Genomic DNA, 26750 nt, shown 5'->3' with positions numbered 1-26750 from the left:
AACCAGAACTGAAAGAGACACGTGTACCCCAGTGTTCATCGCAGCACTGTTTATAATAGCCAGGACATGGAAGCAACCTAGATGTCCATCAGCAGATGAATGGGTAAGAAAGCTGTGGTACATATACACAGTGGAGTATTACTCAGCCGTTAAAAAGAACATATTTGAGTCAGTTCTATTGAGGTAGATGAAACTGGAGCCTATCATACAAAGTGAATTAAGTCAGTAAGAAAAACACCAATACAATATATTAACACACACATATGGAATTTAGGAAGATGGTAACAATGACCCTATATGCAAGACAGCAAAAGAGACACAGATATAAAGAACAGACTTTTGGACTCTGTAGGGTGTCCAAGGCGAGGGTGGGGTGATTTGAGAGAATAGCATTGAAACATGTTTATTACCATATGTGAAATAGACCACCAGTCCAAATTTGATGCATGAAGCAGGGCACTCAAAGCCGGTGCACTGGGACAACCCTGAGGGATGAGATGGGAAGGGAGGTGGGAGGGGGTTCAGACTGGGGGACACGTGTACACCTGTGGCTGATTCATGTCAATATATGGCAAAAACCACCACAATATTGTAAAGCTATTAGCCTCCAATTAAAATAAATTAATTAAAAAATAAAAAAGAAATGTACTGTTTGTCATCTTACTTGTTTTATGAACTTAATAATGTTGTCCCTCAAAATTCCTTAAATAGAATCACCTTTTTCAGTTAATTGAAATTACATAGTCATTCCAGCTATACTCTGTGCCTTTTTAAAATCATTTCATCTTTATTATATACTATACTTCCAAAGTCCATTAATTATTCTCTTATCCATATACCCAGTTCCAGGCCCCTTAAAAATGCTCAAGTGCATCATTAAAATTATCTTATAACTACTCACTCTTGCCAGATTACCCCTATTCAAAAACCTCATGCTGCTTCTAAATTGTCTGACTATGATGTTCTTGATTAGGACACTCTAACGTGAAAAAAAAGGAAAATGAACAAACAACAGCAACAGAAAACAGATGGTTCCTGATGTTACCTACAGAGTAAGAATCAAAAGCTCTTCACTGAGTGGCTGAAAGAAAGAACATTGGCTTTATATCATCGTTCTAGTATTTATTCTTAACTGATTATTCTTAGAGAAGTTAAACTTTCTGAGACTTAATTTCTTCAAAAAGGCTAGTAACACCTAAAAAAGCTGCTGTGCTAGTAAAGTGAGACTGTTCACGTGAGACTGTTCACATTAGACTGTTCAGTAGAGCAGAAAATCCAGAGATCAGGCTTTCTTCTTTCTTTACGCAGAGTAGTCCCAGACTGCTTTTTAGGTTACTTCCTGCCACGCCCACTCCCTTGTAATTTGAACTCGAACATTCCACTTTCTCACAAACATGTGCATACCGATGTCTCATTTCTTCTTCTTGGTATTCATCCCACTTGGCCAACTTCTCATCTTTCAAGATGGAGTTCAGGTGTCACCTCTCCCATGACAGTTGGCCTAAGACACCCATACTCCGTAAGCAGAAGAAATTCCTGAGTCCTCTGAGCTGACAACAGCACATTTCAGAGTTTTCACGTGCTCTGTGTCAAGAACTGTGAATTTTTATCTCCTCTCAAGCTCATAAGTTGGCCTGTCAATTTCTTGCTGGCAGAAGACAAGAGAATCCTGGATTAGGGACAATGGCTTCATTAACCACAGCACAGCAAGCAACACAAGATTTACATTCAGACTGGTTCTCCCTGCTCCTCAGTCCCATGCTGTGGAGGCAAATAGCCCAAGTGGATACAGAGCAGGCAGTGGAATCCTGAGTATAGAGAATCTGAATCTATTGATGGCCTCAGAGCAAACCCATCAACCTTAGTCCCCAAGGGAAGCACTATCTTTATTACATTGGACAATAAGCAAGCCCATGCTTTGCTCTACATGGAGACGCCAGCACTATCTTAAGGTGAAGAATCTAAGCTACTCCATTTTGTAAGGTTCCGGGAAAAGAGCCTTTGGAAGACCAAGAGCCTTTAGAAATCCCCTGACCTCACCCCACCACCTGCGAACCAATCAGCACCCGTGGCCAGCCCGGGAAATGAGAACCAATCAGAACTCAACACCTAACCCTTCACCAGGAGGTGACCAATCAGACCCGGAGATTCCCGTTTTTCGAATTTTTCGCGCGAGAATACCCTATATAGGCAATGTAACCCAGAGCTCAGGGCTCCTCCCTATAGCTGCTGCGTCGGTGTCGGTGGGAGCCCCAGCTCGAGCTTGGTAATAAAGACTCTCTTGCATTTGCATCGGATATCAGCTCCCTGGTGGTCACTGGGAGATTTCAGGACTTGGGCATAACATCTGGGGGCTCGTCCGGGATCTCCCACCTGCTCCACGGGAAGACCGATCCGGAGAGTCATCTGCAGCTGATAAGCTTTTTCTGTCTTTCTTTTCACTCCTGGTAGGGCCTGGTTTCTGAGACCAGTATACGACTCAGGTGGACGCGCCGGAGAGTCACCAGTGGGGGTCGTTGGGAGACGTCCCCGACCCCGGCGTGGGGGGGGACGGAGTGCCCCTGTTCTCTGTAGACGATAGCGGGTTGCTCCCGCTGAACGGCTGGAGGCCGGCGTCGTTCGGGTTTACCTCTGGACTCCCGGAGGTGTATTTCTCCTGTCTCTCTGTCTGTGTGGCTGTTCGAATTGTCTGTGTTAATTTACCAACATCTGACTGATCCAGGGACGATGGGGCAATGCCATTCTAGCCCCACACCTCTATCCTTGGTTACTGATAATTTTAAGGAGGTCAAGATGCGTGCTCATGACCTCAGTGTAGAAATTAAAAGGAATAAATTAATCACTTTTTGCAGCACAGAATGGCTGCCCTTCCATGTAGGCTGGCCCTCAGAAGGCACCTCTGACTTGGGAACTGGACACCGAGTCCGAGATATCATCTTCTGACCGCGGATCAGACACCCTGACCAAGTTCCCTTTGTCAGCACATGTGTCTCCTCGGACAATTCATTTCCGAGTGTTAGACAAGAGCCCAGTTTCCGGCCCTGGAAGGGGTCCCTCTTCCTGCAACAAATGGGACTCTGGCGGGGACTCTTCTTTGCTGAGACTGACATCCTGACCACTCGGGGTACTCAGGGGCCAGCTTGCCTGCCAATGGACTAGACCCAGAGGCTGCAACTGGGACTCTTTGTCCCTGGTCTCCTCCTGACGCGGACAACTGGCCAGAGTGCCCTGACCGGTAAGGAACAAGAGATTTTATTGACTTCTCTCCCCTTCTCTGTCTCCTCTCCTTAACCCTTCCTATCCTTCCCTGTTTTTCTAGTCCCCTGGTCCTGGATGCAGGAATCTGGTCGAAGGACCCTCAGCCTGAGCTGAGGATTGGAGACTGATCACCTCCTCTTGGCAGAGAACTCGTATTCTGGTTCTGATTTCTGGTAGGGCCGAGTTCCAGTCCTCCCTTCTCTGGAGGCCCAGGGAAAAGTCCCGTAACGCCTGGGCATCTGTAGGTGGCAGCAGACGTCTGTAAGGCCACCCCTTTCTGCCCCCCTCTCCCGCCACCTCTCCCTTCTTTTTCAACCTGGCTTCCTTTCCTCCCTTGAAATCTTTGATGTTAATACTTAGATCTGAAGTTCTGTGTCTCTATAGGAGGTTTTCTGAGAGACTGTATTTTTGTATTTAAGGGCTTCCCTGGTGGAGCCGAGGTTAAAGCATCTGCCTGCAATATGGGAGACCTGGGTTTGATCCCTGGGTCGAGAAGATCCCCTGGAAAAGGAAATTTTGCTTTGTCTGGCAACTATGTGGTTTAGACCTGCCGCCATTTTGTTAGAACTTGATTTTCTTTCCCTGTGCCTTGAGACCAGGGCTCTCAGGAACACTTATCTAGACCATCTCTAACTCCTGACACTGAGGAAAAAGGAAAAAAAGACTTGAAGCTAGGTCTTGCACTGTGTCTGTCTAAATATGTCTTGGTAATATTTTTGTATATGAGCTCTATTTATTTGGCTTAAAAAAAGTAAGCACTTACAAATCAAGTAATTCTAAATTAAACAATAAATTCCAGGTTTATGTGAACTGGGAAATATTCAATGTTAAATACCTGATATTAATGTTTGTTTGTTGACCTATTTAATATAGACATATCTTAGAGTACTTAGCATTAAGTAAAATATTTTCATTGTACCTAGGTTTAATATGAGTTAAATATTATATCTGTTACAAATTTGTCAACAAGGAAATTACCTCAAGTGAAAAAAAACTTCTAAAAAATGTAAATGAGATATGAGCTTTTATATAAACTCTATTAAGAATAGTTATTCTTTAGAAATATCCGTCTAAAATAGTCTCTCCAGATTGGCGTAACTTAAAATCTGACCAAATGTTCTAAACCCTTTTAATTGATCTCTTTGATAAAACTTCCTAAATAGAACTCTTTTGAAGTTCTTTTGATCTCTAGCTAACTTTGGGATGTTTCAGAGGGCCCCTGGAACATCCCAAAGAGAGATATTAAACTGTGCTTATTTGGTTGGTTAAGTTACATGGAAAAGATTATCAAATGAGTAATAAATCCACTCATGTTATAATGTATGGTAAAATTACTAATACAGATATCCTAGAAATTATATGGAGTTTTTAACATTCTGATATGTCCTGGTATTTTAATGCAAAACCTGATGACTTCACAAAAGTTAACAAAGGGACTAAATGAACCAGCGAATATGCTTATAACTTTTATAATTTCTATCTGAAAAATTATGGGTTTGAATCTTATGTTTTCAGGGAGTAGGGAAAATCTTCCTCTCAAACTAATTATGACAATACTTTGGTAAAATTAAACGTTACAAATAAAACAATTATATTTTCTGACTCCTCTAAAAATTGGAAGTTCTTAGGTTTCCAGTAAGTTTATCAAATGAGTTAGGAAGGTTATCTCATGGATACAAAAATCTCAAGAAATTTTTGAGACCTTAAAAAGGGAAGAATTCACCTAGATTTGTTAGGCAAAATCTGTGATAAGCCTTTGGTGTGAGTTTCCCAGCCCTGTTTTATTTTAAAAGTTCAGTCTGAGACTCTATAAATGTTTCAGCAAAATAAAAAGCCTATGATCAATTATGGTTATAAAAATCATCAGACCAAAATCAGTGAGAACAGACCTATTTTGCAAACAAACTAGCCTTAATTTGGTTATATTTAATAAAAACAAGGGTAACTTTAAGGAGAAAAAGATATTTCAAAATGTTAAATACCAGTTTGTTAATGGAGGTCTGCATTTAGTAAGATTCATCTCTTAGATAGTTCTTTGCTGTTATGTGATGTTAATGTAAAATTTAATTGAATTCTTGAAGAACACCCTAAGTTTGTTTCTGAAGCTTATCTCAGTAATCTATCTTTGGATGAAGATCAGATGCCTCATGACCTGCAACCAGGACTGGAAAAAGATATAATTTAAGGGACTGTCTCCAAGATGGATGGAAGGACTTTTTTATCAGGAGAAACTGCACTACACCAGGATGATAAGACGACGACATCAGAGGTAGACAGCTTCCCCGAGATGCTGGACCTGATTCATATGATCATTTATGTTGTCTTGACTTCTTAGACCTTTGCATATAAGTCAAATGCTTTTCTATCATAGCCCTGATCCTATGTTAGTTTTAAAAATCAATCCAATTGTTGGGTTTGTGGCCAATTACCTGTGTCTAGTTCTGGGTTACCTTAGTAAATTTCTCTACTACCAGACTCTAACTGGTTGGCCCTGAGAAAATTTACTTTAAAAAATTAGTCATATTCAGGTCACTGTGATATTACTAGATAGGATCCCCTCACCGGGCCAATTAATAATTCCTGCTCTGACTCTGGCTATAAATTTGAGCTTTTTTCTATTACCCAAGCTCAATCAGAACAAGAAAAGTTTCTGCAAAGGACGGGAAAATCTCCCACAATTATGGGATGGATTTATATAGATAATACCAGGCTACAGTAATTTAGGTTTAAAGTCTCCTCTATGTTGAAAAAAAAAATTAAATCATACTAAAGATAATCAGTCTAGTAACACTAAAAAACTGGGCTATGTGCCTTATAGATGGTGCCAACATGTAATTTCCCTGGAAGATAAAGATTCTAAGGGCAGACTTACTCAGATGACCTAAAGATATACTGGGCTACATCTAATGGAAGTCCTTAACATAAGTCTTACTTGTGACTTTACTAATACTGCTGGCTATGTTATTTGTATTTCCCCTGTCTTACAAAATTGCTGTTTTCTTACACTGTCAAATGTGTGTGTGAGGCCTCTAATAGAATAATATATAGTCCCATATGAGATCGATGATGGTAACAGTGTAACTCTAGATAGGGCAAGAAGCAACAAGAGGGAATATTTTCCTGGACCAAAAAGCTAGTAAGACAGGTGGTCCAGAGAATTTTAGATACTGTTTCATGGTCTAGTCCAGTAACAGCACATTGAGTGGCCTGTTTACCTGAGAATGGACACTCTCAGCACCATGGGATAAAATGGTCATGAAGTGCCCCCCTCATAATCATGGTCAAGTTTATGAGCAAAAAGGGGCTCTGCCCACTGAGGACTGACACTCGCCATCTGCATCTACAAAGATTAAATCATGGCCACTGCAACTGCTGACTTTCAACGGCCCTGAAAGGAGTTCAGGGTGAAAATCAAGAATGAGGCACTCTGTGCTCTGAGAAAACTGGCAGAACAGGCCTTCAGATAGTTAGATCTTTTCAGGAAAAGATTTTCTGAGTCCCAATTCTTGCATCTTCTCATACCTAGAGAAACACTGACGTCATTAACAGTGAAATCTGCTTTGGCTATTAAGGAAAAGTTTACAATTAAAAGTCAAAATAGAGTAGCTATGGTTCAGATATCCTGGGAAATAACTAGGTGATGCTATGGGTGTACTTTCAGATTAGAGCTTGTATTGCTCCAAGCTGTCGCAGTCCTATGCCCCATTTTGAAGGAAGTTATCACAGTCATAGTTGCCTACTTCCCTGAAATTAAAACTGAGCGGGACTCTGTGGGGCTCTGGAGTACTGATCTGCTCTGTGTTCTCCATTTCTTATCTGTAGGATATGGACTTTGTTCAGCCTCCTTGACCTTCCCTGAATTCCAAAGCTTGGTTTCAAACAATTGCTAATCAGGGAAGGGAGGGGATACAAAAACAGAAACACTCAAAGGTTGATACAGCCTCCAGACAGAGTCCTGGTTCCTACTCAAAGAAATATGCATAACAACGTCTTTGAGCCCCCACCCAGGTGGAGGATGGTAACTTCAGACTGAACACAAGATTCTTGGAGCACAGCCCTGTTGCCTCACCACCAACCAATCAGAAAGGGTCACAAAGCCTGCAACCCTCACCCCAAATGTTCCCTTCTGTTCCCGGGACCAGAGATGACCCTCCTGCTAGGTCTCCTGTTTGGCCCTTGTCTATTTCCTCTCTGAGAGGAGCCAACTAAACTGGTGTTACTACGAGGGTGGAAGTTGGTTTCAGATGCGGAATACCCCAACTTAGATCAGGTAGAGAGAGACTTCTGCTCTGCTAGGCAGGCCTATGCCCATGCACAGCAGGAAGAAGTTACAGAAGAAAGAGACCTCCGCCCCAATTCCCAAGAAGTATCTTGAGTATGAAGTCTCTCAGGGGGGCCTATGTGCTGCGTTAGGGGAAAAATGTTGTTTTTATGTGAACACTCGGGGATAGTCAGGGAGTCCCTGGCCAAGATAAGAGAAGGGCTGAGTCAGAGAAAAAGAGAAAGAGAAATGTCTCAAAATTGGTTTGAATCCTGGTTCAACTCATCCCCCTGGTTCACAACTCTCATATCCTCCTTGGTGGGGCCCCTGATTATCTTGTTACTGCTACTCACGCTCAGGCCATGCTTACTAAACTAACTAGTGGCCTTGATTAAAAGCCGCATCAACGCGGTGCAGCTCATAGTACTCAGATCCCAATATGCGGCCCTACAAACGGTCCCCTTAGCAGGAGACAATATAGAGCTGATCCCAGACCCATGATTGGGTCTGTCCTGGATCCTAGAGAAGGGGGGAATGAAGGACCTAAGCTACTCCATTTTGTAAGGTTCTGGGAAAAGAGCCTTTGGAAATCCAAGAGCCTTTAGAAATCCCCTGACCTCACCCCACCACCTGTGAACCAATCAGAACCCGTGGCCAGCCCGGGAAATTCAAATCAAGCCTGGGAAATGGGAACCAATCAGCACCCGTGGCCAGCCCAGGAAACGAGAACCAATCAGAACTCAGCACCTAACCCTTCACCAGAAGGTGACCAATCAGACCTGGAGACTCCTGTTTTTTGAACTTTTTGCGCGAGAATACCCTATCATACCCTATCAGCCCAGAGCTCAGGGCTCCTCCCTATAGCTGCTGCATAGGTATTGGTGGGAGCCCCAGCTCGAGCTTGGTAATAAAAACTCTCTTGCTTTTGCATTGGATATCGGCTCCCTGGTGGTCATTGAGAGATTTCGCGACTTGGGCATAACAAAGGCTTTCCCTCTACACAGTCTGGGAGAAGACAAATGAGAAAGAAAGGGCAGTTAGTTCTGCCTGTGAATTTTGCAGAAACCCAAGAGCTCCCTGGGGAACTGTCTCCTGACACTTGCATGGGAGTTTTCCCTGTTTCCAAGTTGAAGGAGAAGGACAGACATTGGACAGTGTCCCATTCTCAGTAGGACCTTAGTGCCAATAAAAGGGACATCTGTTAAAGAGAGGCTGATCCAATCTCGTTTTCAAGATAGAAAATCTCCAAAGAAGAGCAAATGAAGGTGATAATACAAAGTAGGCAAGGTAAGCCCAAGTTAAGAGATAGTTCCAAATGTACATATTTTTCATTTTAAACTGGGGTGGCTATAAATTATCTAAGGATATGCTTTTGACTCTAGTAACATCATAAATCCCTAAATTTTTTTCTTTTATTTTTTTGTTGGAAAAGTATTGGTTTCATTTTGTGGTTGTTGTTTTTCAGTCACCAAGTCAGGTCCAACTCTTTGAAACCCCAAGCACACCAGGCATCCGTGTCCCTCACCATCTCCCAGAGTGTGCCCAAGTTCATGTCCATAGCATCAGAGATGTCATCCAACCATCTCATCCTCTGTCATCCCCTTCTCCTTCTGCCTTTAGCCTTCCCCAGCATCAGGGTCTTTTCCAATGAGTCAGCTTTCCAAGTCAGGTGGCCAAAGAATCGGAGCTTCAGCTTCAGCATCAGTCCTTCCAAAGAGTATTTAGGGTTGATGTCCTTTAAGATTGACTGGTTTGATCTCCTTGCTTTTCAAGGAACTCTCAAGAGTCTTCTCCAGCACCACAGTTTGAAAGCATCAGTTCTTCAGCACTCTCCCTTCTTTATGGTCCAGCTCTCATATTTGTACATGACTACTGGAAAGATCGTAGCTTTGACTATATGGACCTTTGTCTGCAAAGTGATTTCTTGGACTTTTAACACACTGTCTAGGTTTGTCATAGCTTTCCTGCCAAGAAGCAATCATCTTCTAATTCCATGGCTGCAGTCACCAACCGCAGTGATTTTAGACCAAGAAGAGGAAATCTGTCACCGCTTCCACATTTTCCCCTTCTATTTGCCATGAACTGATGGGATTGGATGCCATGATCATAGTTTTTTAAATATTGAGTTTAAGCCTACTTTTTCACTCTTCTCCTTCACCCTTATCAAGAGGTTTTTCAGTTCCTCTTCACTTTCTGCCATTAGAGTGGTATCATCCATGTATCTGAGGTTGTTAATATTTCTCCCAGCAATCTTGATTCCAGCTTGTAACTCATCCAGCCCAGCATTTTGCATGGTGTGGTCTACCTATAAATTAAATAAACAGTATGATAATAAACAGCCTTGTCATACTCATTTTTCAGTCCTGAACCAGTCAGTTGTTCCATACAGAGTTCTAACTGTTGATTCCAGACCTGTATTCAGCTCTCTCAGGAGACAGGTAAGGTGGTCTTGTATTCCCATCTCTTTAAGAGTTTTCCACAGTTTGTTGTGATCCACACAGTCAAAGGCTTTAGTGTAGTCAATTAAACAGAGGTAGATGTTTTTCTGGAATTCCCTTGCTTTCTTTATGATCCAGCAAATGTTGGCAATTTGATCTCTGGTTCCTCTGCCTTTTATAAACCCAGCTTGAACATCTGGAAGCTCTTGGTTCACATAATGCTGAAACCTAGCTTGGAGAATTTTGAACATAACCTTACTAGCATGGGAGATGAGTGCAATTGTCTGGTGGTTTAAACATTCCTTAGTACCACCTTTCTTGGGAACTGGGTTGAGGATTGACCTTTTCCAGTCCTATGGCCACTGCTGAATTTTCCAAATTTGCTGACAAATTGAGTGCAGCACTTGAATAGCATCATCTTTTAGGATTTTAAATAGCTCTGCTGGAATTCCATCACCTCCACTAGCTTTATTGGCAGCAGTGCTTCCTAAGGCCCACTTGACTTCACACTCCAGGATGTCTGGCTCTGAGTGAGAGACTACACCATCCTAGTTATCCAGGTCATTAAGATCTTTTTTGTCCAGTTATTCTGTGTATTCTTTTCATCTCTTCTTAATCTCTTTTGCTTCTATTAGGTCTTTATCATTTCTGCCCTATATTGTGCACATCTTTGGATGAAATGTTCCTTGATATTTCCATTTTTCTTGAAGAGGTCTCTGTTGTTTTCCTCTATTTCTTTTCACTGTTCATAGAAGAAGACCTTCTTGCCTCTCCTTGCTGCTCTCTGGAACTCTGCATTCCGTTTGGTGTACCTCTCCCTTTCTCCCTTGCTTTTCCCTTCTCTTCTTTCCTTGGTTTCATATCTACCCAAAATTCTGCTATCAACTGTGAGTAGCAGCTTTATCTTAATGGTACCTACTGTGAGCCTCATCATTCATCTGCATCATCTCTAATGCTTATACAACCACGTGAGGAACTTTCCATGTTCCAAATTTTTGGAATGAGTACTTGTATTATCCAAAGTGACAGAACTAATAAGTGGAGGACTTGTTTTTCGAACCCAGTCTGTTTGTTTCCAAATTCTATGAACTAAACTTCCTCAAGACAATGCTTTTCTGCGATTACCTTCCCTCCATGACCAACAGCTAAGACTAAGGGAAGTGGAGTTAAATCTGGAAGCTGGCCCAGACTCAGGTCCCGGGTGACCACATGGATGGTGCTAAGCAGGGGCTGCCAAGTGCAGAGATGGAGAAGGCCCTGAGTCTCGCTTTGCCTGCTTTTCGGTTTAACTAAAGCCCGTCCTAACTACAGAAACAGGGACGCACAGTCTTTCTCTTTCCACGCCATAGGAAGGTTGGGGCAGCTTCTCTTTGGCACAAGAGACTGGAATGCTTCAAAATGCAGACCCAATTTTATAGAGATTCCTGTTAGCATTTCTAGTTCTCAGATTAGTGTTGTCCATAAAGTCTCGGATGGTTCCCACTTCTGCTACTTAGAAGATAAATTATCTAACCTCTCCAGGCCTCTGTTTCATTGTATGTAAAGTGAAAAAGTAGTCCCTATCTCTATTTATGTGCAAGGATAAAAGCAAAGAAGTCTCTCAGTTGTCTAACAGAGTGCCTGAATCATGAATGGTTGCCCCTGTCTCTCTCAGACATTACAAGGCTAAGATTATTATGTTCTACTTCTAGAAGACTAACAGATATCATAAAGAAAACACTGGTCTCAGAGAACTTAAATATTTACTTTTAGATGAAGCTTGTCTGCATGCTGGATATGGATTCTGGACCAGAAATAAAAATCTAATTTCCTGCCCAGCAATTGAATGAACATAAAACCCTTATGTTCAGTGCAGTTTTCCCAGAAGAAATTCAAAGCTTAGCTGAGGGGTTTTAGAAGTTAAACTATTTGTTCGTGGCTGTTGGATAAGCAAGTGGAGCAGGAGACCATTCTCCCAGCTGGCTAGGACTCAAAATAAGAAAAGCCTGCAGAAATTCTGTAAAGCATAGGTGATTTAAAAAAAACCAAAACAACAAACTATGGCTTTTGTTGAGATTGAGAAGAAAGAAGATTTTACTATAACTTTTCTTTGCCAGAAAAAAGCAGCAACCATACATATTCACGGTGATCTGGAATAGAGAGAGAGCAAACTTGGGGATTTTCATTGTGGAAAGTGCCCAGTTCTTGCAGCTACTAGAGAAGCTGCCAAAGGGCTGGATATTGAAAGCGTCTGATTTGTTATCCATTGTGATGGTCTGTCACTATTGATGAATGTGTTCATTGAATCTGGTGTACTGGTCAGCGTGGGAACCCTTGCAGAGCTATTTCCTTTTTTGATGCTCAGATAACCACGTGGCACAGCCTCCAAAGAAAGTACTTCCAGAAGCTCATCAGGGTGCTCTGAACGGCTGGAAGAACATGCCTTGAGGACACGTCTTCCTGGCTTCAGTGACATTACAAGAGGAAATGTGTTTGCATCCGATGATATGGAAAAGAATTATCAGGGCATAAGCACCCTGAATGTAGCAAGATTTTCTTTTTCACAAAGTCCCAATCCAATCCATGATGAATCATGGGATTAAAGCTAAAACACACAAGTCTGTAGTATAGTTTTGCTGCAAAGAAGGAAACAATCTTAAGTTTTGATCCAAGTGTGAAGTCTGACATTCTGTATTTCCTGTCTTCCTGTTCTTAGTCAGACCCTCAAAAAAATAAATCTTTACTGACTAATGTGAGATCTAAAAATATTGTAGTTACTGATACAAATGATGTTAACTGGAAAGATTAAAGCACTCATCTTGAAAAAAAATTTTTTTTGAAAACAGCTTACAGTTTCCATAGACTTCCCTGGTGGCTCAGACGGTTAAGAGTCTGCCTACAATTCGAGAGACCCAGGTTTAATCCCTGGGTTGGGAAGATCCCCTGGAGAAGGAAATGGCAGCCCACTCCAGTACTCTTGCCTGGAAAATCCCTTGGATGGAGGAACCTGGTAGGCCACAGTCCATGGGGTCGCAAAGAGTCAGACACGACTGAGCGACTTCACTTTCTTTCTTTCTACAGTTTCCATGAGGAGAGAATAGAGAGTAACAAGAATAGATGACAAAATATTCTTTAAGTCACAGATGGAAAAAAATTTTCGTGCAATAGGAGTATAAAGGTCTTACTTCCAGTCTGTGACACAGAACTCTGTTAACATGAACTTGCCCCTCCTGAATCCATGATAACGATCTGTGAGGTGTCCTTCCCTCAGTATGAACTCGCCCTTTCTGAATCCTTAGGAACGAGCTGTGAGGTGTCTTCCCCTCCGTCTAGTTTACTTGACCCCTCTTGTCCTGTTCACTGACCTCAGCACCATCGCAGAAAGACGAAACATGGAAACAGGCACAACTCAAGAGAATCAACTTTCTTTGCCCTTTCTAGAAAGAAAGGTGTTTATATCAGTTTTCTACCCAAACGTCTACCTGTGATTTTGCTTGGCCTATCTGTGGTATTTGTCTAACTTTCCTTAAAGAAAAATTTCACATTGCCTCCCAACTAAGGAATACTAAGATCTCTTAGTAAGCAAAATTGAAGCAATGAATGTTGGCTGGACCACTTAGCGTATCTGCCAAAATGCACCTTGCTTTTCTCACTTAATATGCAGCCCTTCCATGTTAGTGCAAACTTCATTATTATAAATGACTTTTTGGTACTTTTTTAACAACTCACCTGCTGAGGCACATATCTATGTTTTAACTTTCTGAGCACTGCTGATGTAAGCATCCTTCATTCCTAATTTTATATTTGTAAGTTTGTATTTATTTTCTTATGAAGAGTGACTCTTTCTGAGGCTTGTGTAAGTTTCAAGCCTCACAACACCTAGAATTTATTCTTAAATATTTGACAATATCCCTATTTCTACTGCTTTCTAAATTTCTGAGTTAATTTATTTGATATTTTAATTGTTGATACATCACATTATCCAAAGAGGATAAAATGATCATTATTAATAACAGTTAATACATGTAATTAAGTACTAGGTATTGTTCTACATGCCTTACTGTATAAATAACTTGGTCTTTATGATGATTCCATGGGATAGATACTGTTATTATCTATATTTTACAAATGAAGGAGCTTAAATATGAAATCATTAAGGCATTTAAAAAAAAAGGACCAAGATATAAGGCCAACAACTTAATGGCATAGTCATTTTCTTCAGCTTTTGTCTCCCTAAAATCCTAAGTATATCTCTTTGTCCAAGGTAATGGAATATTAAAAATGTGTTGACAGATATATAGAACAGATTTGTGGTTTCCAAGGGGGCAGGGGATGGGTTGGGAGTTTGGAATTAGCAGAGCAAGCTATTATATACAGAACAGATACACAACAAGGGCCTGCTGTATAGCACAGGGAACTCTATTCAATATCCTGTAATAAACCACAATAGGAAACATGAAGTAGAATATATAAACATAGAACTGAATCAGCAGAATTTAAAACAATTAATTTTTATTGGAGTACATTTGCTTTACAATGTCATTAGTTTCTACAGTACAGCAGAATGGATCAGCCATTCGCACACATATATCGCCACCCTTTTGGACTTCCTTCCCATCAGGTGACCACAGTGAGCTGAGCGGAGTTCCCTGGGCTATATAGTATGCTATCACTAGTTATCTACTTAAAACACAGTGTTAAAAGTGTATATGTGTCACATGTAAAAGAAATTGACACAATATTGTAAATCAACTATACCTGGGAAAACTAGGGTTAGGGTCTTTCCGAGTAGTGTCACGGGATCAGTCAGGGGCTGCAGTCTCATGATGCCTATCTCTCTTCTCTTTTGTGGCCCCTGAATCAACAAACAAGAATATTTAGAATTGTGACTATCATAGACACCAGAAAGTAGGCGAGTCCATGACCTTTTCATTGGGCTTTATGGTAATTTGGAGGCAACTATCCCCAGACCTCAGAGGTTGTTTTAGTTAGGTTGGACTGCAAAAACAAAGTATCATAGAATGGGTAGTTTAAACAAGGACACGGTTCAGGAGGCTGGAGGTCTGTGAGCAGGCTGTCCATATGGCTGGGCTGTAGTCAGAGCTCTCTGGCCAGGGCCCCCTTCTTGGTATGCAGACGGGTACCTTTGTGTCCAGCTTTGCCTCGTGACTCACACTTGAACCACACCCCAGTTCTTAACCAGATTGCTTATATTCTGATAAAAGTAAAACTGGTAAATTAGTGAATTTGGGGATTGGGCAAAATTATCATAGAATTAAACATCTTCTCCCCCATTCCACTCATTTTCTTTACTGTCTCTAAGCCACCATGAGTAAACTCCAGGATTTGGTGATGGACAGGGAGGCCTGTCGTGCTGCGGTCCATGGGGTCACCGAGAGTCGGACATGGCTGAGTGACTGAACTGAACTGAACTGAACTGAAGCCACCATGGTTTTACATTTGTTGAGTAGGAAAAACAATATTTCCTTTTCAACATAATTATGAAAATAAAATGACAAAATGGATATAAAGGTACCTTGTTAACTGCAAAGCATTCCACAATGGTTTGTAAACACAGTAAAGTAAATAAAGTAACATTCAGTTCAGTTCAGTCACTCAGTCGTGTCCGACTCCTTGTGACCCCATGAATCGCAGCTCGCCAGGCCTCCCTGTCCATCACCAACTCCCAGAGTTCACTCAGACTCACGTCCATTGAGTCCGTGATGCCATCCAGCCATCTCACCCTCTGTCGTCCCCTTCTCCTCCTGCCCCCAATCCCTCCCAGCATCAGGGTCTTTTCCAATGAGTCAACTCTTCCCATGAGGTAGCCAAAGTACTGGAGTTTCAGCTTCACCATCAGTCCTTCCAAATAACACCCAGGGCTGATCTCCTTTAGAATGGACTGGGTGGATCTCCTTGCAGTCCAAGGGACTCTCAAGAGTCTTCTCCAACACCACAGTTCAAAAGCATCAATTCTTTGGTGCTCAGCCTTCTTCACAGTCCAACTCTCGCATCCACACATGAGTACTGGAAAAACCATAGCTTTGACTAGATGGACCTTTGTTGGCAAAGTAATGTCTTTGCTTTTCAATATGCTGTCTAGGTTGGTCATAACTTTTCTGCCAAGGAGTAAGTGTCTTTTAATTTCATGGCTGCAGTCACCATCTGCAGTGATTTTGGAGCCCCCAAAAATAAAGTCTGACACTGTTTCCACTGTTTCCCCATCTATTTCCCATGAAGTAATGGGACCTATATTCTATATGGAGATTATCATACTAAGTGAAGTAAGTCAGACAGAGAAAGGCCAACATCATATGATATTGCTTATATCTGGAATCTTAAAAAAATGGTACAAATGAACTTATTTGAAACAGACTCACAGACCTAGAGAAAGAAGTAACGATGACCAGAGGGGAAGTCGGGGAAGAGATGGATTGGGGGTTTGGGATTGATGGACATGTCGCTATATTTAAAATAGATAGCCAGCAGTGATCTTCCATATAGCACAGGGGATTCTGCTCAATATTCTGTAATAACCTAAATGGGAAAATAATCTGAAAAGAAGAGATACATGTATACGTATAACTGAAACAGTTTGCTGTACATCCAAAACCAATACAGCATTGTTAATTAACTACACACCAATATAAAGTAAAAATTTAAAAAGGCAAAATGCATTCAAGGTTATGAAATATCTTGAGATTTTCCTAAGCAAACCACATTTTCTATATGCACTATACATGTGTAGCTGTCTTACCAATATTTACATAGAAAGGATTCCTGATGTTGCAGACATGTTTATCTTGCAAAGTTTGTGCCAAGAAAGATTGGCATGGAACACACGTGGAACTACTGTGGCTTCTACACAATGTCAGCCAAATCGGGGGATTAATCACAGCAAGAAACTGTGACTCTTACAAGAAACATTTAAGAAGACAGTAAGGAAAACAAAAATCTGCTGCCTCTGTGCATATACATTGTGCCAATGCCAAATCGCTGGTTTTGCCATTGCAACTATGAAAGATGGAGCCACCGGGGAGGGCTGGGTCAAGGGTATATTAGAAACGCCTTCAAACCTACAATTATTTCAAAATAAAAGAGTAAAATAACATTCAGTTATTTGCTACCTCAAAAGGAAAGAAGCTGGATCAGAAAGAGCAAGAATTGGGAAACAAACCATTGATATCAACTAATGTAAAAGTAGAGACAAGGAGTTGACTTACACTCTGGCTGTTACCGCCTGATGGGACGTGGCTTCCAGTGGGGTAAAATTGGGCCACCTCTCAGGTGCTAAGAGATGATGCCAGCTGTGGTTTGCGAGCTCCACTCACGCGGTGGTTTCTCAGGGGACACTCCCAAAGAAAAGTCATTGCTCTTTGCCCTTTTTCCTCCTTCCATATGGAATGTGGGAAAATGCTATGTAGCAGCTATTCTGAAGTCTTGAGGTAAAAAGTATGTGGGCAAAAGTGACAAATAAGGATAGAACTAGAAAGACAGGAAAAGCCTGGGTCCCTCACGGCACTATAGATTTTCTGGCAGTCTTGGACTTTTTACTATCTGATGAAAGCAAATGCTTAAGTGGTTGATTTAATTTTGAACTTTCAGCTCAAATTAAATCTTGATTATATATATATATATATATATATAATGTATAATATATATTAGAATAAAATCTCAAAGGAAGATGTAGATGTGTGTGTAAAATAGACTGGAGAGATGATCAGCAAACTCGGAAGTGTAGTTACCGGTTAGGAAAGAAGCTGGACATGAGAGGGAAAGTCTCCATTGTGTTCAGTATGTTTTGGACACTATTCTAATCTTTATTTTAATCTTCTACCATGAATGTATTTATAATTTTAAATCAAGAAAAGAACATTTTCAGTTCCTTTATTTCCGTGTGTGTGTGTGACCCTGCATTCTGCTTTTCAAGTTGTCACAGGAAAAGCAGGTGAATGACTGAAAATTCAGGCTGTGACCTTCATATGATTTTAAAGGTGAGCACTCAAGCCAAAAACAATATCTTACTTTTCTTTACCCTCAAGCCATCACTGCTGGAAACTCCACTGAGCAAGCACGCTCTCCCACTGAGCCGCCTGATGAGACCCAGCCACCCCGGTCTCTGCCGCTGCACCCAGGGCCACCCAGAAATGACTGCAGCGTCTGGGATCAGTCACACGCTGGTCTCTTCTCCAACGCTTCTATTGGGAATAAATAGGTGTAAGTCATTATCAGGAACAGCGTTCAAAGGGAAAGCCAGGCTAACTCACATGGTGTGAAGAATTCTTCACAGATAAGAGCACTGAGCTGTAGAGCCAAGCTGGCCACCTGGGAGCTGAATTGGAAAGTCAGAGAGTGCTCGGCATCCTCGCAATCCACGGGTAGATTGCTGCAGCTCTGGGTGAAGCCGCTGACTCTACAGGCTAACAGCAGAGTCAGCTCTGGCTTTAAAAGAAAACGCTCTCTTCCCAAATCAATCTCAAGCATTCAATAAACCAACAGACACAAGCTGAATACCTATGATGGCCCAAGCACTGGACTAGACTTTGTGTTAAGAGCACGGAGTGAAGAGGTGGGGAAAGCAGTGTAGTAACCCTCATGACACATTTCTCCATAGGTCTCTCTAAGCCATGAAAGTGAAGAGTGAAAGTGTTGGTCGCTCAGTCGTGTCCGACTCTCTGCAACCCCATGGACTGCAGCTCACCAGGCTTCCCTGTCCATCATCAACTCCCGGAGTTTACTCAAACTCATGTCCATCAAGTTAGTGATGCCATATAAGGAATAATAGAAAAGCATTCAGAACTTTGGGACCAGATCCTGGAAGGTATTATATGCCCTTAAGGATGCCTTTTACACAGAGAGCAATGGTGAGGTCTCCAGATTTTTAAACCAGAAAATGAACTACCCGAAAGAAACTGCATTGTGAAGTAACGGCTGGGCTCAGGGCCAGGAAGGAGAAGAAGCTGAGGCACAGGCCTAATCAGGAGGTGGCAGCAGGCCAGGAGAGATACTCGGGGCCTGTGTGCAGGTTGGAACTGAAGGGGCGGGGGAAAGGACTGTCTTGGGACAGTTGTGTAAGTAAGTACAGGCAGGCCAGTGAGTCGGATCTCTTTTGCTTGCTCCTTGGAAGAAAAGCTATGTCCAACCTAGACAGCAGATAAAAAAGCAGAGGCATTTTTTGCCAACAAAGGTCCGTCTAGTCAAGACTATGGTTTTTCCAGTGGTCATGTATGGATGTGAGAGTTGGACAATAAAGAAAGCTGAGTGCCAAAGAATTGATGCTTTTGAACTGTGGTGTTGGAGAAGACTCTTGAGAGTCCCTTGGACTGCAAGGAGATACAACCAGTCCATCCTAAAGGAGATCAGCCCTGGGTGTTCATTGGAAGGACTGATGTTGAAGCTGAAAGTCCAATACTTTGGCCACCTGATGCGAAGTGCTGACATCTTTGGAAAAGACTCTGATGCTGGGAAAGATTGAAGGCAGGAGGAGAAGGGGACAACAGAGGATGAGATGGTTGGATGGCATCACCAACTCAATGGATATGAGTTTGAGCAAACTCCAAGAGTTGGTGATGGACAGGGAGGCCTTGCGTGCTCTGGTTCATGGGGTTGCAGAGAGTTGGACACAACTGAGTGACTGAATTGAACTGAACTGAATTAACTGTTTAGTATTTCTATTTACCAGTTGTACATACAGACATCATATTTTTAATACACTATTTTTTAGAACACTTAGAATTACAGAAAAATAACTATTCTGAATATGGTACAGATACATTGCATATAGTCTGCCTCAGTTTCCCTTACTAACATCTAACATTAGTATGGTACATTTGTTACAATTAGTAAACCAGTGTTTACATATAACTATTAACAGAAGTCCATATACACTCCCTAGTTTCTTAGTTTTTATCTAAGGTCCTTTTTTTGTTCTAGGGTCCAGGATACCACATTACATTTAGTCACCATATCTTCTTAAGCTGTGACATTTCTCAGACTTATTTTTAAAGACTTTGACAAATGTGAGGAGTAATGGTCTCATATTTTGCAGAATGTCCCTCAATTAGAGTTTGGCTGGTGTTTTTCTCATGATGAGGCTGGGTTTGGGTCCTTAGAAGGAAGGTCATAGGGGTAAAATCCCATTTCTCATCACATCAAGGGCACCTGCTCTCAACCTGACTTGTTGCTGATGCTATTAACTTTGACCTCCTGGCTGAGGAAGCTATTTGTCAGATTTCTCCACTGCACATTTAACTTGTTCTTACCCTTTTTGTGATCTTCTCTTTAAAAGGAAGTCACTATGTAAACACAAACATTGGCAAGAAAAGAAACACTTTCTCCAGTTCAGCTCTAATGGCCACTTAGATACCTCTTTCAGCCACACAAGTCCAGAAGTCATTTAAGTCTACACAATTCAGAAGTCACTTTAGCAAGCATCTGCTGTGACGTGAGCTGGCTCTTGGGGGTTCTCACTCCTAGCAGGCTATGATCAGTTTCAACAACATGTTGTGTTCTCCCCAAGGTCAGCAGACACAGACACCTTCCCTCTAGAGCTGCCCACCTTTCCAGCCATCCTTCAGTCCCAGTAGTGAGGGAGGACCCTTGGAGATGGACTGCTCAAATCACCTGGCCATGGGACCCAAGTGAAGCCTGAATCCTTCCCAGCAGCCCGCCCCACCCCCTGGACACACCACCCCTGCTGTTACATCCCAGAAAACTGCCGCCTTCCAGCCTCAGGTCCACATCACAGCTGGAGGGTGTGATCAAGCACCCCCTGCCACCCTGCCCTGTGACAACCCTATTTTTAGGCCACTGCTGAATCTAGAGAGGAGAGATTCAAATTCCTCTCCCCCATGTCCTGGGGATGGTAGGGTTTCTTTTTCCTTGGCACACTTGAAGCAAATTGGGCCCATGTCCATTTTTGCCTTAACGAATATCCAAAATATAAACTCCACTCAAGTTACACTCAAAACAGAAACTCTTTCTTTCTTAGTTTCAAGATGCCAATTCATGTAGGTGTATGTCATAGATCAAATGCAGGGTGAGACAAATCCCCACATGCAAAGTTTAACAAAGGAAATGTGTCAGAACCATTGCATAACTCCAGGAGCCCAAGCCAGATCAAGGGTATCAGTAGGCTTGAGCATGGGGAGAGGGGAAGGTGAGCCAGGGGATATCTTTAGAGACAGCTGCCTTCCTGCTGAGTCCTGACCCCCTACCCCACTCCCACCTGGACCCTTGTGATGTGGACTTTCATGGGGTCACATGGAGAGTTTTGAAATATGTTCAATGTAGTGGAGCAATGCAGCATACATGAGCTTAACTCTTGGAGGAGAAAACTAAAAAGTGCTTCAGCAACAAAACAAAAATAGTGCAGGAGTTTGGCGTGTACTCACAGAGCTTGCAAATGGCTATGGTGGCCAAAGATTAATACAGTTTTTGTTTTTTTTTAACAGTCCTCCCATGGAGAGATAGAGATAGGTATATGCCTTCCCTTTGAATTCAGGTAAGCTCTGTGACCATTCTGGGATACAGCAAGAATGACTCAGTGCCAATTTCTGGTCCATTTTCTCTCTTCTAGAACATTCCTTGGAAACCCTGCCTGTAATAAATTGTCCACCCTGAGACCACCAGCCTAGAGAAGCCCTGGGCAAACATTCTGGATGACAGCCAACTTCCCAGTCAAAGCACCCAACATTTAAGTCTTAGACACAAGACCTGCCCGAGTGACTTCTACCAATGCCACATAGAACAGAAGAAGCACCCAATGAGCCACTCCTAAAGTCCTCCTGCAAGAAAAGAAAAAGTAAATTACAATCAAAAAGTTACTGCTTTAAGCCATTAGATCTGGGGTAAATAGTTATGCAGCAGTAGGTAACCAGAGCGGTGGCAAAGGACTGTCTCCGGTGGGTAATTTGAAAGGCTCCCGGAAGAGAGCTGCAGTGCAGTACAAAGATTAGGGTTTGAGTTATGCCCAGAGCTGAGCCCTGCCCAGGGGCCTTTCTAGAGATGCTGGTGGGCCATCAGGAAGCGAGAGGTGACAGCAGACAACTCAAGGCTACGAAAGAGGTTGAAAATGCCCACCCAGAGCAGAGATTTGTCTGTCTCAGTCAAGGACACTGGGATGAGTTTAGCAGTGGATTATGAAACGACCACGAAAGCATTCCACAGAGGAAGCTCTGGCTTCTAGACAGGAGAATGCGGCAGAAACAAAACAGGAAAACTCAATGGCCTGAAGCGTGCAAAGTGAGGTGATTTGCTAATACATCTGTTATGGTCTTCATGACAGACCAGAACCTGGGAACAGGAGTCGACGAAAAGAAAGTGAAGAAAAGAAGGACGCAGGGGACCCAAGTCTCTAGTGGAACAAGGGTGCTTTATTCCTGGTGGTGTGTGCTTATATATTATAATACAAGGAAGCTTTAGGCAAAAAAATAAAGTTGAGTAAAAAACACTGTAACCAGACGCATAACAACAGTAACTAAGGGAATAACAATCATCATGGGGCCATAACAACAGTTTCTAGGAGAATAACAATCGTCACAGGGTCAGAAGACAATCCATGTATTGGAAATAGGAACAAGACTAAGTATTTTTACAGAAAAGTAAAAGGTTACTGAAAGGAATCCAGGTATGTGTTCTGCCTCATGACATCAGTCCTGAGAACTGCATGCAGCTCTGTTCGTTCCTATTTTCCAGGAAGTGATAAGGAACAGAGGGCCCTTGAGAAACAGAAAACAACATATAGGCTTCCTTAAAATTAAACGTTCCCTGACAATTCCCCCTTTTTCTATTATTTTTGTGAAAAAGGCCATGACCAATTGAATTTGTTTAGTGGAAACAATTTATGTTGAAAGGCATCCTTATACAACAAATATAATTACCTGCCAGGAGCCAGCACGGGAGATCCCACCCATGACAAGGTCATGCGGAGAGAACTGACAGGCAAGGCGAGTCAGGTCTCAAGGGGGCCTCTGCCTGAGCATCTACCCCCCAAACCAGAGTCTGCCTGCCTTATTGTACTGTGCTTTCCACACACCACCACCTTTCTCTGGAAAAAGTTAACTTAGAGCTCCAACTGATCTCCTGCATATGAAAGAAATGTCTCATCTTAAATCCCTCTGATGGCTCTCTAACTTGCCTGACAGCTGGAGACTTTTACAACTTGTAATTGTTTACAGCCCCCCAACCACGAGAGACACGAAGCTTAAAACATCTTAAAGATATAGAGCCTTTTTAGAGCTAAGAATTAGTTTGGTGAAGGGATTCATTGGTTGAGTTAATGTTTGCCACCAGGCCTCCATGTCCTTTATCTTTTAGGCACCTGGGAGGATATTAATCAATGTAATTGGGATGCAGAAATAGGAATATAGTAGTTTTGATGTTAGCAACACTAGACTTTTGAGTTAATGAATTTTCTCTGTTATATATCACTGTACTCCTTTTTCTTTGTTTGTTATAAATTGTTGTGTCCTTGCTATGTAAGAATGTAACTTTACTTAGTGCTTTCTGAGAGTGGCACCAGACTTTGGGAAGAACAACACAAATAAGTTCTCTGGATGACAGACCCTTATCAGAAAAGGGCTGTAAAATGTTAATTGGCCTTCTGGCCAGAAGATGATGTAAATCACCTAAGACTTGTGTATACAACTAGGTATATGGAGAGAAAGCCTGGTCTCGATAAGAGTCTGGGCTGCTGATGCTGCATAATTTTGTATTATCCATTGATCTCTATGTACAATCAAAAGTATAAAAGGCCTTTCTGGACAATAGAGGATGGGCTAGTCACTGGAAAGACCGGTTCCCCCGTGTCTTTTCTTACTCTGTTTTTAGGCTGAATTCCCATCTGGGGCGTGGAGACTCACCATGTCTACTTATTTGCCCTGGCTTCTAAGACCCACGAGAGAGGGAACCCAAGGAGGGGCACCCTCTGCTATTCAAACAGGCGCCAGTGGCCTAACGTAGATGGTGCAAATCTCTTGTCCTGAGGTTTTATTAGTTCTCCACGTAAACCAAGTTATTCAGCATCTTTTCTCCACTAAATTTTCCCACTACACTATTTCTTCCCAATCTTTCTTTATATTTCTAAATAAATAAGTTTTTCCTCGCCACGCCGTCCCCACTTTGAATTACCCTGGATCCACATGGGCTGGACCCCGGCAATTACCAGGACAATTACCGATGTTACAGCATCAAACCCAATACTATGAGTAATACTTTGGAACCATCTTCGAGGATCTAGCCCAGATAATTGATCAGCTAGCTATTCAGCTAAAGTTTCCAAATTATTGGAAGAGGGCAGACTTTTAGAGAAGGTTTCAAAGATTTTCTTTTGCAATAATTGTACATTTAGGGAAGCATTATCATGTAGGTCTTTCAAGTGAAATTTAATTTGTTCCCAGTTTTAAGCACTATAGTTGAACCAAACAAGAGTGATACAAAATTGTGTACAATTCCAATCACATTTTAGTATTACTTGTTTTTGTAAATCTATTAATTGATCTCTGACTCATTGGACGTTTTCAGTTCCTGTATTTCATCTTGAATTTCCTCATCTGAGCCTGAGTAGCCCACATAATATGAGCATCTTTGGTCCAATTTTGAATCAAGTTTTGTGTTTGAATTTAGGTTTGTAAAGCGATGTCGGCAATAGTGGCAGTAATGCAAATAGCTATTAATCCCCAAATGCCAAAAATTAACCATCCAATGAATTGTTTAGATCACCAGAGTAATTTAGTGAGTAGATGGAGGCAAGTCCTGCCATGTAACCCTCTTTCCAGGGATTCATTTTTCAAAGAAACAGAGGAATTAAGACAAGAATACATTTTGTAATCTATACAAGTCACAAAGTGTAGAGTCTTATTAAACTGTAAGTTCTCTATAGCTATAACAAAAGGAAGAGGAACACAAGCTTGTATAAAATATGAATGATTATAACGAAAGGAATAGTTACTATGAGTTGAAGAGCGAGCCCAGCAGAGCTATACCAGCCAGTCGTGGCCATCAGGGACCAGCGGTTGAAGCGCTCCTGGCCCTTTTGGCTCTCGGTTGCTGTATTGATTTCACAGAATTCCACAAAAGTGTCCCAGCCGCCATTCTCCTGGATCCAAGGCTCTAGGTGGTCGTTTAGGTGGCTGGCCATCCAAGTCATGACCTGACTCACCAATACTCCATCTCCTTGTCTATGCTTTCCATGCATAGTGCCCCACTGAAGGAGAGAAAGGCCACAGTGTGACCCCAGTTCACCCCGTCCCAGAAGAGCTCGTACATTACCTGTTCAAAGCTCTGAGATGCTGTCCCTGGGCTGGTGTGGAGCCGGGACGTCAGGTCGCTGAACGTCTGTTGGTACCTCAGTTCAGACTCATTGCCTCTCTCCCTCAGGGCTTGCTGGACTGTTGCCACACGATCACTTTCTGGGCGTCCAAGCTTCTGGTGTGGCCAGTGGCTCCATTCACCACAGGGCTATACACCAGGTGCCAAGATGGGTTGTCATTGATGGCATTGGGGTTTCCATATCTGATTTTGTCCCTTCTGAGGCCTCAGTTCTCCTCCACATCATTAAATTGACTCCAGCTGTATCCTTTCTGGGAAAGCTTGTAAGAGAGAAAGTCAACCACCAGCTCTTGGTTGCTCTGAGACATTTTTATAATAAGGATGAGTTTCACCAGTCTATTGTCTAAAATACCTGTAGTAAAAAAGGGGGTTATGTATATAGGTCTAATAACTATGATTAATTAATTCAGCTTGAGTGGGGGAAGCAAAAGCAAGAAAAGCAAGTATAGCAACAACAATATTTTCTGGATTCTGAGGCATTCCCTGTTGAGAAGCCAGATTTTTAGCTTGATTGGTAAGGGTTTTTGTTTATCCCCAGGTAAGGAGATCATAAGGTCGATGACGTTGAGGGTGGTGTTTCTTGCAGATTTTTTAGAGTCTCCATGGCTTGTATTGGAATTTTTTTCTTCCCAGGAATTTAGCCGTTTTTTTTTTTTTTTTTCTCTCTCTATTTTGAACACCGGATGCTTTCCTGGGGCAGACCTTTCAAAGAGGAAGCCAATTGATTTTGTCGGATCTACCTGGAGAAATACAAACATACCCCTTTCCTTGTAAGATTAATTTCCTAGATTTCCATTGTTTAGTTAGCCTGTCTTGATACCAACCAGGCAGAGGAAGAGAAGTGTCTTTCAATTCTAAGAAATGTTTTTCTGCTTATGTCAAGATACCAACTTGTGGTAAGTTTTTAAAATTTTAAAACAAATAAAGCTGTGTTAACAATAGTTATAGGATTAAAGAATATCTTGTGTTTGGAATCTAGTGGAGTCTGCTCTGGATAGAGAAGACAGAATTGTTCCTGTGTATTCCTCCTTTAAAATTTTTTTTATTTGTAGTTTCAGTGTGTGAAATGGGGGAAGTGTGGTCCCTAAAAATAGATTGTAATTCAAGAAAAAGTTGTTGAATAATAGATTGATTAGAATTTATGGTAGAAGTTTTTATATTTTTTAATACAAAAACTGAATATGAGAAGTCAGAAATTATATTGATAAGGTAAGGATGTAGGTGAATAACCTGAATAAGAGCATATAATTTATTTTGTTGAGCAGAATGAAATTTAGTATAAAAGACTTTATATTTTTTGAGAGACCAAAATGGGGCTTTGGTGTTTTTAGTCTCATCTATATAGAAAACATCAGCTTGAGGTATAGGTTGTGATGCAACAATGTGAGAGATAATAAATGTAGTATTTTTGAAGAAATTTCAAAGTTTATTAGAGGGATAATGAAATGAAATTTTTAAAAAATAGTCTGAGAAAGCTATTTGGA

The 26750-nt window shown here is 41.8% G+C and overlaps 2 pseudogenes; one reads left to right on the top strand and one right to left on the bottom strand.

The window, feature by feature from the left end:
- LOC120863286 overlaps positions 1 to 12539 on the top strand; it is a 106387-nt pseudogene extending 93848 nt beyond the window's left edge.
- Positions 12540 to 24055: 11516 nt separating this feature from the next.
- Positions 24056 to 26054, bottom strand: LOC120863459 (annotated as a pseudogene).
- Between the last annotated feature and the right edge of the window lie 696 nt (positions 26055 to 26750).

This window comes from Oryx dammah, unplaced genomic scaffold, assembly GCF_014754425.2.
Source record: "Oryx dammah isolate SB20612 unplaced genomic scaffold, SCBI_Odam_1.1 HiC_scaffold_5, whole genome shotgun sequence".
NCBI lineage: Eukaryota > Metazoa > Chordata > Mammalia > Artiodactyla > Bovidae > Oryx > Oryx dammah.
Note: the sequence above shows the minus strand (reverse complement) of the source record. Positions and strands in the feature narration are given on the sequence as shown.